Source organism: Anabrus simplex, chromosome 1, assembly GCF_040414725.1.
Source record: "Anabrus simplex isolate iqAnaSimp1 chromosome 1, ASM4041472v1, whole genome shotgun sequence".
NCBI classification, from domain to species: Eukaryota; Metazoa; Arthropoda; class Insecta; order Orthoptera; family Tettigoniidae; genus Anabrus; species Anabrus simplex.
Window position 1 is genome coordinate 1,471,157,119 of NC_090265.1, and position 16,509 is coordinate 1,471,173,627.

The window sequence follows — 16,509 nt, forward strand, 5'->3', positions numbered from 1 at the left end:
ATGACAGTGAGGTTATAATATTTTGGTCATGTTAGGTGATCTTAAACGGGTCAACTTCACATGCTTTCCAGACTTGTGTCGCCTAGCCTGGTTAGATATAGATAGGTCTCCTACGTGACGCCTCAACTGATAGTGACCGGCTCTGATAACCAATCTATGTCGCATACGTAATTACTTATTTCTAATGTATTTTTATGTAAAAGTTCTTAAATAGCTGTGTGGAATATAGTGTAGCACAGGTTTATTGCTGAATTGAGTTAGGTTAAGTTCTGGCATTTTTAATTAAGCCTTGTTTTTTAATTAGAGTTGAAGTCGATATCGTATGCTGATGCAATGTAATAGGAGTTCATCAGTGAAGGATATTCATTGGGGCGTGCGCGTTTTATTTCCTTTTACGGCATGGAGAACAAGTTAATAATTGTACAGTCCTTCTACTCATACCTGATGTGGTAACGATTCCGTTTATTTTTAACAAAGACTTGCTATTAACTTGTTATAATATTATTTTCTTGCGCTTAATAAAGTGGATTTCATGCAATTGGTTTACTGTCGGAGTTAATACGAAAATTAATGTACTATAGTTATTCAGTTAAACCTTGTGGTCATCATCATTCCGTGTCCGGTCAGCATTTCCAAAATGTAGCAACTCCGATGGCCTTGTTGTTCGCCTCGATTAGGTCCTGTGTAGTGCAGGGATGTTCTAGTAGGGGACAAATGAGCAGGTGGTTCGGATCTTGTGTTACACCACACTCGCAGGATGCGTCTCCATCAGCTGGAAGTATGGCCCATTTTTGCATGTTGGTCTTGCAAAGAGGTACGCCCACCCTAAGACGATTAAGTGATCTCCAAATAGGGTAGGGCAGGTCATTTCCTGGAGCTAGCTCTTCTTTTGCAGGAGTATCAGGCGGCAGCATGCTCTTCCACCTGGTGATGCGGTTATACTCAGGTGTTCCTACCAGTGGTTGAGTCCTGGTGATGAAGCTCTTTCTCGACTTCAGTCGACAGACTACAGCCTGGTGATCATGCAGTGGGTGGCGAGAATCATTAGCCTGCTTTGTCCTCTCTGCATCAGCAGCAACAGCCCTTCTGATAGCGGGGGGGAGCTATTCCAACAATCGGGTAGAGTTTGTCAACTGGGGTTGGCTTCAGACATCCCGACAAGATACGTACGGTCTCGTTGATTGCAATGTCAACCTCCTTGGTGTGAGTGGATGCACTCCACACAGGTGAAGCGTACTCTGCAGCGGACACACACAAAGCAAGAGCAGAGGTTCTCAGGACGTGAGGGCTTGCTCCCCAGGTGGTGGCTGTGAGCTTTCTCAAAATACTGTTCCGTGAACTAACATTCAGCCTGGTGTTGTGGCAATGTTTCTTGAAGGACAGTGTTCGGTCAAGAGTAACACCTAGATACACAGGTGTTGGACAATGTTCTAGTCGTTTGCCTTGCCATATAATGTCCAGTTCCCGCCGAGCTTCTCTATTCCTTAAGTGAAATGCGCACACCTGAGTCTTGTTGGGATTTGGCTTTAGATGATTGCCTTCATAGTAAGAGCCAAGAGTATCTAGTGCAGAAGTCAACTTTTCCTCCACCTCTTCAAATGTCTTTCCTTGGGCAGCCACTGTTCATTTAGAATATGGTCTGTTTCACGGGCTTGTTTAAGCAGTTTAATAAACATTCATCATGAAGTTAATTTTTATTTAAGCAATCAATTCACAGTTTGCATATCTCAGTAGTTCATGCTGAAGTTTGAGCGCTATACTTGATTGAGGGACAAATTTTAATTCATCAAATAATAGCTTATTAATTTTAACAATTTTTCGAGTTGGATTCAGGGCCATTGCTTCAAAGATTAAGCGTCCGTTAGACTTGTATGGTATAGAGTGAGATATTTGTTCTACTACTACTACTACTACTACTACTACTACTACTACTACTACTGTTAAAACAATTCTTTTCGTTCCTTCCCTGAAGGGGGATGCGGGCCTGCTAGACGGTGATGCAATCGCTCAGGCCATGGTTTTGTATCGTAGGAGGAGATGTGCGGAGAAGGTGAGAGGTTTGGCGGCCGTTACCTATACTAGGAACTGTGTAGGCATTCGCCTTAATGCAGGAGAATGGAAAACCACAGAACACCATTTTCAGAACAGCCAACGGCGGAGACCATACCTTCTCCGTATGCCGAATAGAGAGGCGTAGAGCTACGGTAGAACAGTTGCCACCCCTCGTCTGCTCGGTTGGCCGCTCGGAGTGCAGAGCTGTCAGACCACGGACCAATCGCGGCCACTTCTGGGCCGAGACTCACTCTGCATTCGGTGGACAACCTTACATAAAGAAATTGTTCACGAGAGACTAAGCTTTCCCGAGTAATTCATTTGACCTAAGGTTTAACTCGAAATTCGTCCTCTCAGTTCATATTTCGTCTATTGTTCTTTAAATACGAGATTGTCTGAGAAAAAATCCTCGAAAGCAAAAGTGAGAGTGGATCAGTGTATTCAGCGTTCACTTTTATAATGTTTCGTCAACTTTGTTGTTGTTTTCATGCTTCCATTTAACTTAAAGTTCTATTAACTTCATTGTAAATTGTTTTACAGTAGTTTTATTAAAATATTTTCCAACTTCAATACGTTTCTCAAAAAATACAATTATTAAAGCCCTATTTTGTAATTTGTTTAGTTATGGTTTTCTTCGTACGCTGTCGAGCATTCGATGCAGTGACTACAATAGACCCACCACCCCTGAGATTAAGAATAACTAATGAGTACTTACTATGCCGAGATCCAGAACTAGAATTTACTCATATTGTGGAGCTATTGTATATGCAAAAGTTATTAATTCCTCCTCCTCCTCCTCCTCATCCTCATCGTCATCATCATCACTGCTGGAAGAGTCGATTACAATGCGAAGCTGCCACAACAAATTCCCCTGTTAATATGTTGGCGCAGGTATATTAAAATTATAACTTGTGTATTTATACCTGTTATATAATACGAACTACGTAGAGCTTTGAACAGGAGTTGACTAGTAGTTATTAGCGAAAGACAGCATAAATGCAAATGAATAGAATGAATCAATAGATACAATCAATCAATAGAATGAATACATTCAGGCGATAGTCCACAAGAAGTTGTGTTCATGAAACACGATGTCAGTAGCTTCATTGTACGTTATGAAATGTAGTGTTAGACATTATGATTACAATAACTATTTTTCACTTTCGGCTGAAATGAGCACTCGAGGTGCAATGGACAGAAAATCTAAATATTAACAATTATTTCTTCGGCCAAACATAAATCTTTCTTCTGAACTTTGACTTTATTTGCATGCTAATGCTATTCTTAATCTTCACCATCTTCCACCTTTTGCTAAAACATGGTGGGGTTGCCGTTGAGAACTGTGTAGGCCTAACACATAAGGTCGTGGCCCTGTTTTACAGCCGGATGCCCTCCCAGATTACAACGCCCTGTTGAGGTGTTTCTGTGCTGGTTGATAATGTGATGCGTTGAATATAAATGTAAATATGTGTTAGAGGACATACACAAAACTCCAGTCCTATACAAGGCGTAATTAACGAAATTTGGCTAAAATCCTCGATTTAGCCGGGAAGTGCACCAAGGTCACTCTGAAACAAACGTCGCTAAGCTGACAATTCAGCCAAGGAGTCAGACTATTATAATCAACACAGTATACAGCGTGATTCTGCCGCCCCTTCCAATGTAGTTTTATGCAACCCATAATATAAATTCTGTTCTGAAAACATCTGCCCTGCCGGTTTGTTCAGGCAACAAAACCGGATAGTTGGTATTTACCAGGTCGCCATGATAAGACGCCGTACTCTTATACTCGTATAAAACGCAGGACGACATGCGTGTGCCTTCCAGATCATATGAACCTGACACGCCGGCGAAGCACTAAATTTATATATATATATTTTTGCTAGGGGCTTTACGTCGCACCGACACAGATAGGTCTTATGGCGACGATGGGATAGGAAAGGCCTAGGAGTTGGAAGGAAGCGGCCGTGGCCTTAATTAAGGTACAGCCCCAGCATTTGCCTGGTGTGAAAATGGGAAACCACGGAATACCATCTTCAGGGCTGCCGATAGTGGGATTCGAACCTACTATCTCCCGGATGCAAGCTCACAGCCGAGCGCCTCTACGCGCACGGCCAACTCGCCCGGTAAAATTTATATTGTGACAGCAGAAAACCTAATACTTGCTTAAAGTTGCCCGGTGTGCCCAACGGAGCCGTAATGTAGTTGGTAAGGATGTGGCGGAGCGGGATGTTATTGCAGGTTGGAGGTTCGAGTCCGAGGCGAAGAACACAAATTTTGAAGTATTTCTTTAATACGTAACGCACGCAATACCCGATTTCATGCAAATTGTGTGTGAATGAATGTGTTTGTGGCCCTAAGAAGGAGCGGTTAGGTAGCAGACCGGACACCTACAGACCGAAAATAATAGGAAAACAACTGCCCTAAAAATGTTTTATCGGAGCAAGTGCTTGATGTGATGACCGTTTTGCTTTTTGCACATTCGAGCATTTGATCGTCTTGCGCGCTTAAGCATTCCAGGAGTACAGTAATTTCCCTGCAGGTGCCCCTTATGAGTTTCTAGAGCTGGTCGGGCATTTCCAGCGCTTCAGTGTAAACGACGTTCTTTAAATATCCCCACAAGAAGAAATCTAACGGCGTTAGATCCAGTGATCTGGCGAGCCAAAATACAGGGCCTCCTCGTAATATCCATTTTCCTGGCAGTTCCTCGTTCAGATGGTTACGAACGGGCAAAGTCGAATGTGGTGGAGCTCCATCCTGTTGCAACCACATCCTAAAGCGATCGTGAAAAGGCACATCCTCCAGCAGCAGTGGGAGTGCCTGAAGCAGAAAATGTATGTAGCGTGGTCCCGTCCAACGGCCTTCAAAGAAATAAGGTCCAATCAGGCATATCCCCAAGATTCCACGCCAAACATTCACTCACCATCGTACTTTATGGTTCGCCTGTCGCACCAGTGAGGATTGTCCGGACTCCAATATTAGGGATGGGCGCGACTGAAGCCTGGAATCGAGAGCGTCGACTCCATCGACTCCGAACACCGGTCTCGGTTCGCATGAAGCCTCTCGACTCCAAGTTAACGTGATGCACATTGCGGGGCCGCACGGTCGCTTCGTATGAAGCCTCGCGACTCCAAGCGAACTTGACTCTCATTGCGGGGCCGCTAGCGTGTCCAGGTGCGGAAAATAACATGAAATATCATACATGTTGTCCGCCTCTGTGGTGTAGTGGTTAGCGTGATTAGCTGCCACCCCCGGAGGTCCGGGTTCGATTCCCGGCTCTGCCACGAAATTTGAAAAGTGGTACGAGGGCTGGAACGGGGTCCACTCAGCCTCGGGAGGTCAACTGAGTAGAGGTGGGTCCGATTCCCATCTCAGCCATCCTCGAAGTGGTTTTCCGTGGTTTCCCACTTCACCTCCAGGCGAATGCCGGGATGGTACCTAACTTAAGGCCACGGCCGCTTCCTTCCCTCATCCTTGCCAATCCCTTCCAATCTTCCCATCTCCCTACAAGGCCCCTGTTCACCATAGCAGGTGAGGCCGCCTGGGCGAGGTACTGGTCATACTCCCCAGTTGTATCCCCCGACCAAGAGTCTGAAGCTCCAGGACACTGCCCTTGAGGCGGTAGAGGTGGGATCCCTCGCTGAGTCCGAGGGAAAAGCCGAACCTGGAGGGTAAACAGATGATGATGATGATGATGATATCATACATGTTGCTGCTCATTTGCCCATTGAGTTTTTTAAGAGTATTGTAGAGTGAAGTACGATATCGTTAACGAAGACGACGAGCGTAATGGTGTAGCTGAAATAAAATCAAACGTGTCATGTCAGAAAGTATCGGCATAGCAGACCACGGGCATTTAATATCACGTCTTTATTTGTCGTGATCAGGAAACTGATAAACAGATATCGATGGTAAATCATTATGAACTGCACATGAACGATGAAAACAAATCTAATATGGGTAAATCCTCTAACATACTTCGAACATAGATTACACCATTAAAAACCGCCGTGGCTTAGGCGGCAGCGCGTTGGCCTCTCACCACTAGATTCCGTGGTTCAATTCCCGGTCACTCCACGTGAGATTAGTTTTTCTCCGGGTACTCCGGGTTTCCCTGTCATCTTCCATTCTAGCAACACTCTCCAAAATCATTTCATTTTACCTGTCAGTCATTCATCATTGCCCCAGAGGAGTGCGACAGGCCTCGGCAACCGGTACAATTCCTATCCTCGCCGCAGGATGGGGGCTTCATTCATTCCATTCCTGACCCGGTCACTGACTGGAAAACAGGTTGTAGGTTTTCATTAAGAGTCAAGGACCACGGTAAGTCTTGTTGCATTATTATTATTATTATTATTATTAGTAGTAGTAGTAGTAGTAGTAGTAGTAGTACTAGTAGTAGTAGTATACACAAATGCCCCTTTTCGCTACAGCCCTGTTAGACCTTGGCCTACCAAGTGACCTCTGCCCAGCTCGAAGGCCAGTAGATTACGAGGTGACGTATGTTCAGCACGACGAATCCTCTCGACCGTTATTCCTGGCTTTCTATACCCGGTCTCTACCTCAACGTTATCACGAAACCTGAGATACAGGTAAAAATCCCTGACGTGGCCGGAATCGATCCCGGGTCCTACCTAGACTGCGGAGGCGGCTATTATGACGCAAAATGTTTGGTAAAATATTTGTTGTATAATCATACTCTAAGCACTCGCTTCTTTTTTTTTCTGTTTTATGCCCCAGGCCAGGGTATTAATCATTTACAATTAAAAAGTCTAATCCGGCCGAGAATTGAACCCGGGACCGCCGGGTGACAACCGTGCGCGTTGTCCTCTTCACCGCGGAGCTGAACGTGTTCAAGTCAACATTGGCGAGTATGTAAACCTATACTGTCAGATTATTATTACCACTACAATTATCGTCATCATTATCATCATCGTCGCCAAAATAGATCTACAACATTAACACTAACTTTGATAAAATCCCGAAACAATATTTAATGTTTGCTGGCTAATAATCATCTTGTATTCATCGTATCGCGAGTTACCAAGGGAGGAACGTGGAACTATAATTCGAAGCAGTTCCGACAACAGTTGATAGATGGCGTTACTGCATCAGTGGAGTCGACACTGGAGTCGAGAGTGTCGGTTCCAGAGGTAGCAGTCTCGACTCTTCGCGACTCCGTTCGCAGCCCATCCCTATCCAATATTGCATGTTGTGGGGATTGAAGTTCTCATTACTGTGAAAGCACGATTCGTCCTGGAACGAGATATGCGATACGAATGCTCCATCATTGTCCAGCCTGCCTATTAGCCAGCGATAGAACTCCATTCTAGCTTCGAAAGACCACGCATGGAGCTCTTGGTAGCTCGAGATGGTATAGGTGTAATTTATATTCATGCAGTATTCGCCATACCGACGGCTGGCTGTTGTTCACATGTCATGCAATCGCCATTGTACTGGCGTGTGGATTATTACGAGCAGCCTCCAGAAAGGCCTCTTCTGTTTCACCAGATGTAACGGGTCTATCGCGGACTGGTGGCTGTTGGAAATCACGCCTGTTTTCCTTAGGCGTCTTTCAACACGGCGGAATATCGTAGCAGCCGGGTGTCGCCTGTCGGGATACCGTTCCTGGTACAGACGTAGTGCTTTGCACGCGTTTTGTCTTGCTTCCCCATAAATGAGCAGCATGTCAACGTATTCCTGTGTGGAAAACATGCCGAATGACAGCAGAGATCGCAGTATACTGAGGCCCTAACCAGCGGAGCATGTGCAGGGTATACTATGAATAACGGCGTCATTCTACCGTTTGAATGTAGCGAACGTGGGCCCGTGTTTACGTATTCAAACATCATACCGGTGCAAAATTATTTGAACGATGCAGAACTCGAACCGCCGCTGGTACATTCCGTCGATTACTAGGCGAACGCCTAACCATATCCCGTACACTACACTGCTAGAAACAGTCTGGTAGTACGACGAATGCAGAGTACATACGCCACCACACGCTTGAGTGTTTAAGGCATTAATTACTGCACTGTTACCTAGTTTCATATATAGATTCCCCTCTTCGTTACACCCGGTCACGAGGCACGACACATGAACATATTTACGTGGGAAAATGAGATCGCTACATGATTTTAAGGTGCCATGTTTTGCGAGCGGATGATAAAATATGTTGCTAGGGTTCAGAATCATATGCAAAATGTGCTCACTGAACAATAGTACCATACAGTACGGCTGCAGGGGAATAGCACCCCTATAACCACACGCACGTTAGATGGGCTGCAGCAAACGATAAGGGATGGGGCTGCTGAATCACACTGTATATTATTACATACTGCACACTATAGCAAAGAGACAAATACGCCGAAGTTATAAACGATGTTACGGAGGATAGGATAATCTACCAAAACCACAATAAAAATGCTCACATTTTAAAAAGTAGGTAGTAGATTTAACATCAGATAACGAAACGAAAAATTAAAATTAACACCCGAACCCTTGTGAGTATACAAAGTTTGATCATGGTACATAGATGCATACTATATCATCATTATAGAACGTGATGCCTTTCAGCGTTCAGTCTGTAAGCCCCCGTGAATTTACTAAACGTCATCACAATCCTTTATTTGCAACCAGTGCAGTGGCCTCATTTATTTCCATATATATTATCTGTAAATCGTTACAATCTGAGCCTAATCATCGTCGTCTTGGTCTCCCTCTACTTCTCTTACCCTCCATAACAGAGTCCAATATTTTCCAAGGAAACCTATCCTCGTCCATTCGCCTCACATGATCCCGCCACCGACGACGATTTATGCGTGCAGGTTACCCATCGAGTTCATTCCTAACCATCATCTCCTCATTCCGAGTATCCTCCTACCATTGTTCCCACATTATGTATCAGCAATCATTTTCGCTATTTCCATGTATGTTGCTTCTAACATACAAATAAGATATCATGAGTCCACCCAGCTTTCGCTCCCGTAAAGCAAATTTGGTCTACAAACAGACCGATGTAATGATACAGAAGTTTCATACGGGAGCTGACTATCTTCCTACAGAATACTGTTGTTCGCAACTACCAGCTCACTGCATTAGCTTTACTGCACCTTGATTCAATTTCACTTACTATATTACAAACCTGGGAGAACACAAATCCTAAATACTCCAGATTTGTATCACAATCTGACATTGAGTTCTCTTGGATTTCATACCTACTGACATCAATTTAGTCTTCGAGAAGCTGATTTTCATACCATTGAACCTATTTTCAACTTCCAAGGTACGAGTATTAGACAGCAGGCTTTCTCATCACAATCTTCCATTTAGACCAAGTTGTCAGCATAAGCCAGACTGCTTACTACATTTCCATCTAACTGATTCCCTCGCTGCCACTTTATACCTTTCAGCAGACATCCGTGAAAACTACGAACAACAAAGGTGAAATATTATAGATTTGTCCAACACTTGTGAGTACCGTGAACTAAGAAATCGTTTTACAATCAATTCTCACAGCAGTAAAATTGCCAACATGAATGCTCTTGATAGATTTTAACAATCTACACTTAATTCATTAGTCCATTATTATGGCGAACATATTTTACCGCGGTATCCTGTCATATGCATTCTCGAAATCTACGAACATAAACATAACTGTCTATTCCACTTGTTGCACTTTTCGATTACCTGGCGCAAGCTGAAAATCTGATCTTGAAAGCCCCTCTGTGTTCTGGAACCACACTGGTTTTCTTTCAACTTCCTCTCAACCACTTATCTTACACTCCCTTCCAAGATGCCAGTGAATATTTTGCTTGGCATACTAGTCAATGAGATATCTCGATATTTGTTGCAAACCTTCCTGTTCCCTTGCTAATGTGTAGCTGCAATCACTGATTTTGTCCAATCTGAAGGTACTTTAGTAACAGTCCATGCTAATTTTATTACTCTATGAAACCATTTCATCCCTGCCTTGCACTACACTTCATCATTTCAGGTCTAATATCATCCACTCCTGCTGCTTTATAAAAATTCCGTTTATTTACCATCTTTTCCACTTCCCCAGGCGTGACTTCACCATAATCATCTTCATCCTCCCCATGAGCTCGGTTATTCGCGACACCACCAGTAAGAATTCTTTTTACGTTGAGAATATATTCATAATATTCCCTGCACCCATCCAATGATTAGCTGGGATTTATTATGAGTCCACTTGAATTAGCAAGTAGAATAAACACTGTTCAATTCCATTTTCCCTCCCTTCTTATGATTCTTTATTACTGTCCAGAAAAGTTTCCCTGCTGCTTGACCTAGCCATTCCAGGTTATTACCAAAATCTTCCCACGACTTCTTTTCGGATTCAACAACTATTTGTTACGCTCTCTTCCTTTCATCTATGTGAAATTCCCTGTCTGCATCGGCGCTTGATTGGAGCTAATTCTGAAGAGCGTTCCTTTTTACGTTTACAAGCTACTCTCTGTTCATGATTCCACCAAGACGTTCGATTTTTCCCTTCTTTACACACAGTTGTTCCTAGGCATTACCTTGCTGTTTCTACTACAGCATCCAGGTATACGACCCATTCTATTTTTTTATCCCAATCCTGCTGACTGTCCACTGTTCGGAACTTATCACTAATCATATCCATGTACGTCGGTATAATTTCCTCATCCTGGACATTTTCTACACTTTTCCGTTTATAGACAGATTTTAGTTTCTCTATCCTAGGCCTGGATATACACTGACTGACAGAGCAAATGCAACACCAAGAAGGAGTGGTCAGAACTTTATGCCATTTGCAGGGTAGACTGACGTCACTGAGGTATGCTCATGATGTGAAATGCGCCGCTGTGCTGCGCACGTAGCGAACGATAAATGGGACCCGGCGTTGGCGAATGGCCCACTTCGTACCGTGATTTCTCAGCCGACAGTCGTTGTAGAACGTGTTGTCGTGTGCCACAGGACACGTGTATAGCTAAGAATGCCAGGCCGCCGTCAACGGAGGCATTTCCAGCAGACAGACGACTTTACGAGGGGTATGGTGATCGGGCTGAGAAGGGCAGGTTGGTCGCTTCGTCAAATCGCAGCCGATACCCATAGGGATGTGTCCACGATGCAGCGCCTGTGGCGAAGATGGTTGGCGCAGGGACATGTGGCACGTGCGAGGGGTCCAGGCCCAGCCCCAGTGACGTCAGCACGCGAGGATCGGCGCATCCGCCGCCAAGCGGTGGCAGCCCCGCACGCCACGTCAACCGCCATTCTTCAGCATGTGCAAAACACCCTGGCTGTTCCAATATCGACCAGAACAATTTCCCGTCGATTGGTTGAAGGAGGCCTGCACTCCCGGCGTCCGCTCAGAAGACTACCATTGACTCCACAGCATAGACGTGCACGCCTGGCATGGTGCCGGGCTAGAGCGACTTGGATGAGGGAATGGCGGAACGTCGTGTTCTCCGATGAGTCACGCTTCTGTTCTGTCAGTGATAGTCACCGCAGACGAGTGTGGCGTCGGCGTGGAGAAAGGTCAAATCCGGCAGTAATTGTGGAGCGCCCTACCGCTAGACAACGCGGCATCATGGTTTGGGGCGCTATTGCGTATGATTCCACGTCACCTCTAGTGCGTATTCAAGGCACGTTAAATTCCCTACCGCTACGTGCAGCATGTGCTGCGGCCGGTGGCATTCCCGTACCTTCAGGGGCTGCCCAATGCTCTGTTTCAGCAGGATAATGCCCGCCCACACACTGCTCGCATCTCCCAACAGGCTCTACGAGGTGTACAGCTGCTTCCGTGGCCAGCGTACTCTCCGGATCTCTCACCAATCGAACACGTGTGGGATCTCATTGGACGCCGTTTGCAAACTCTGCCCCAGCCTCGTACGGACGACCAACTGTGGCAAATGGTTGACAGAGAATGGAGAACCATCCCTCAGGACACCATCCGCACTCTTATTGACTCTGTACCTCGACGTGTTTCTGCGTGCATCGCCGCTCGCGGTGGTCCTACATCCTACTGAGTCGATGACGTGCGCATTGTGTAACCTGCATATCGGTTTGAAAAAAAACATCAATAATTCGTCCGTGGCGTCTGTGTTTTTCCCCAACTTTCATCCCTTTCGAACCACTCCTTCTTGGTGTTGCATTTGCTCTGTCAGTCAGTGTACTTAGTTCACTACAGATCAGATAGTGGTCTGTATCATAGAAAAATCCCCGGATATCCCGTACATTCCTAATATATTTCCTGAATTCGAAGTCGGTTAAGATATAGTCAATTATGGATCTGGTTCCCCTACCATCCAATGTGTAGCGGTGAATAGCCTTATTCTTGAAGAATTTATTCATAACTGCTAAACCCATAATAGCACAGAAGTCCAGCAAAAGCTTGCCATTCCTATTACCTTCCATCTTTTCCCCACAGTTACTTATCACCCTTTCGTATCCTTCAGTTCTATTCCCAATTCTCGCATTGAAATCGCCCATTAGCGCTATCCTATCCTTGCTGTTTACCCTGACTACGATGTCACTCAATACTTCATAAAACTTGTCAACTTCATCCTCATCTGCACCCTCACATGGTGAATACACTGAGACAATTCTCGCCCTAATTCCTCCGACTGCTAAATCTACCCACGTCATTCGCTCATTTGCGTACCTAACAGAAAGTACGTTGCGTGCAATAGTAGTCCTGATAAACGGCCCTACTCCATACTATGCCCTTCCCTTTTTAACTCCCGTCATGTGCACTTTACAATCTCCTATCCCTTCCTCGTTATCTCCCCTTATCTGAATATCATTTACTCCTAGCACATGCATATGCATCGTCTTTGATGACTCAGCCAGTTCTATTTTCTTTCTCCCATACGACTCATTAATATTCATAGATTCCCATCGAATTCCATTTCGTTGGGCAAGTTGTTTCGACGAAGACCATCGCCTTTCAAATTGGAGTGGGACTCCGTTACTCCAATAGGTCCGAAGCTTCTTTAAAATTTTCTGAGCTCGGTAAATTCGTGAAGCAGGATGCTACCCTACTTACACATAGTCCAAGTGAGGATCTCTTCTCTAAGGGGCCAGGGACCACTGGTGGATTGTATAGTCCTAGCCGCCTGAGCACAAGGAGGGCCATGTTTCAGAATATGTCCGCGATGCCCACACCCATTCCGTAGCAATTGGTATTCCTACTCTCAGGACCACTTACTAGGCCACTCAGCCGTTGCCCATGGTTCACGCACTAGGACGTGACTACAGTAATCCACACCATGAACCATTTGATCATGGTAATTTAAAAAAATATCAGGAAATAGGCAACGCTATACGCTCAAATAATTTGAATTAGTGTATTTGTATGTCTAGCCCGTAGCTCCGTTTCCTGATACGGAGTCAGGAATGAGGTGAGGTGAAATCATACGGTATGCGTTTACGACCTGATGACGCTAGTATTAGTTGAAAAACTAACGAACGTGAAATGAATGATGGTCAGTGTAATCGGAGAAGGAGGTGAAAGGAATTGGCTGTGGCCTATGAATTGGAACTGTCCCAGAATTTGTCTGAAAGCGAACATAGGAAACCATTTTAAGGACAGCCAATGATGGGTTTCAAACACACTTGTCTCCCGAATACAGAGCTTGCTCCACAGCCGTAGCGCGTAACATATGTTGCCAATCTGCTCGCTAATTTCAATAATAATAAAATAATACAATAATAAAATAATAAAATAATAATAATAATAATAATAATAATAATAATAATAATAATAATAATAATAATAATAATAATAATAATAATAATCGTTCTGTCTTAGCTTCCGGGCTGCTTACTATCCAAAATTAATTCTATTTAGGTGGCCTGCCTACCAATTTTCAACATTACGATTGTGCTGCTATCTAGCAGCAAGAACGAAACTCTATTGGACGATTCCTATGACTCTACGGCTAAACGAATTTAATTTTGCTTTGTCGTACTAAGTGCAATACCATTGATCATTAACATGCCAGCAGCAATGACATGGAGTGTCAGGATTATTTTTTTCCTCAAAAAAGTATAACCTTACCCGGGATCGAGCAGCGAACTCGTAACATGAGTCGGACTCCCTGCCACTGATCCACCGAAGCAGCTTCATTAAAGGTGATGGCTATACTAATCAGATTATGACTTCCGTCTATATTTATATCATCGTTTCCTTTTTCTTAATTGCTTTTCCGTAGACTATGCTGAGGGGCCAAAAGTCATGGGAAGACACTGAATGTGATGTTAATTACGAGTTGCTCCTCCACGAGCCCTCAAGGAAGGCAGCAGTACGGCTATACAAGGTGTTGGAGTCGTCCTGGAGGGATCTGGACCCACACATCTTGCAGTGCTACCCACAGTTGTTCTTGTGTAGTTGGATCGGGGTTCATGGAGCGCACACCAGCAACGACAGCATCCCATAAATACTCGATTGTATTAAGATCGGGGGATCTGGAGGGCCAAATTTTGGTCGTAACATCACTGGAGTGCACCTCCAACTACCTTCATGCCACCAACGTGCGGTGACATGCGCATTGTTCTGTTGAAACCTGACATATTCTTCAGCGTACTCTAGGCAAGGAAGAGGCCCATATTATCTGAAAGGATGTCAACATAACGTGCACTGTCAGCGCTCCCTGCAGCCGGAAAATGGGGCTAATTCCGACAATGAGAACGCCGCGCAGACGAGAACAGGGCCACCTCCCGCCTGGATACAACCTTGTTGACACGCGGAATCCATAGCGTCATGGGGCAAACGCCACACTCTCACGCGCTCATTAGATCGATACAACTGGAACCGGGATTCATCGGACCATACCACACGCCGCCACTGCTACATGGTCCATTGCCGATGTTCGCGGGCCCATGCACGTCGTTGAGCTCTGTCTTGAGGTATCAGCAAAGGGACACGAGTTGGTCGTCGGCTTGTGAAGCCTACACGGTGCAGTTGCCTCCTAACAGTCCTGACTCCCAACTTTCAACTGGGTGGTGACCTGAATCACAGCATCCCGTCGAGCAGCCAGTATGGTTCTGAGGAGGCGGCGTGATGTCCGTTCGTTATACACATGTGGTCTCCTGGTGCGGTTGGTAATATTCTCCCTGCGATACTAAATATCCGCCCTCGACACTGTTGACCTCCACAACGCCAAGACCTATACGCCGTGCGCCGCTGATCATCCCACGTTCAAAGTCGGTTAACTCGCGTCTTGTTTTCATCTTCACGACACTGGTACCTGTAATAGAGTGCTCAGCTACGTTGCAATTAGCCAAAACACTCAGAGGTCATACACGGTACATTTTCTAATGAGACACCCCTTTCTGTGACCTTTGGCCACACAGTGTATCTCCATTCAGTCATACCGTCTACGCAGGTCAATACGATCACATGATTGCTGCTAGTTTTGATGACGGGTCGCGAAGCAGATCAGAAACTCCTCATGCGCATATTTCTAACTACTCATTACGGCGGTGATTTCCTTTCCATCGACACAACTTGAATATCGGCGCGATGTTCATAACGCTTAAAAATGATGGCTACGAGAAAAAGGTGTAATCGTACTCTAATTTGATGATGCTTGTTGTTTAAAGGGGCCTAACATCTGAGGTCATCGGCCCGTACTCTAATTTAAAGAAAAACTTGAAGAAGCGTTCGTACATTCATCAATTTAACAGTTTCAAATAAAGATAACAGCGAGGGATACTGTAGGTATTCTTACCTTGAGTATACGCTAAAGAACAATATGAGGAGTACTTAGGTCTCCACTAACGGAGTATGTCTGCTATTTACAGTATGTCCCAATAAAATCACGTTTGCATTTGCATATTGCAAATAATGTTAAACCAGTAATTATATTTATTTATTTATTGACTTGTGGCGTGGCTCAGGCTATGAAGCCTGCTGTTATGCCAAACCATCTCATATGTACTACATTGTACAAACTACAGAGTATTAGGATTTCTAGTTAAATATAATGAATTATAAAATTAAACTTAAATAATAGTTATAAACAAAAGGAAAATTTCTGAGAGTCACTTTAAAAAAAAACATTAAATACTAATTTCTTAAGTCTATGTACCATTTATAACATGTTTTTTTAAATACATTTCTACTATGTATGTCTCTAATTACAGCCGGAAGGGAATTCCAAGAGCGTATGGTTGCAGGTATGAATGAGTTGCCGTACCCGGTCGTGCGGTAAATTGGGAAGCTCAGCAGGGAAGAGGTTTCTGACCTTGTAGGTATACTGTTTGGAGATGACAAGTATTTAAGATCCATTCTCAGATAACTTGGTGTGTCTGTACGGAGAATGTTGTGAACAAGCGAAACAGAGTGAAGGTTTCTTCTCTCCGCCAAATATAACCACGACAGCTGTTCAAGACAAGGTGATATATGGCAATACCTGGGCATATTTAATACAAAACGGATGCATGTATTATAAGCCCGCTGAAGTTTAG

At 44.5% G+C, this 16,509-nt stretch overlaps 1 pseudogene; it reads right to left on the reverse strand.

Moving 5' to 3' along the window:
- Positions 1-4,611: 4,611 nt before the first annotated feature.
- Positions 4,612-12,867, reverse strand: LOC137498482 (craniofacial development protein 2-like; annotated as a pseudogene).
- Positions 12,868-16,509: the final 3,642 nt, after the last annotated feature.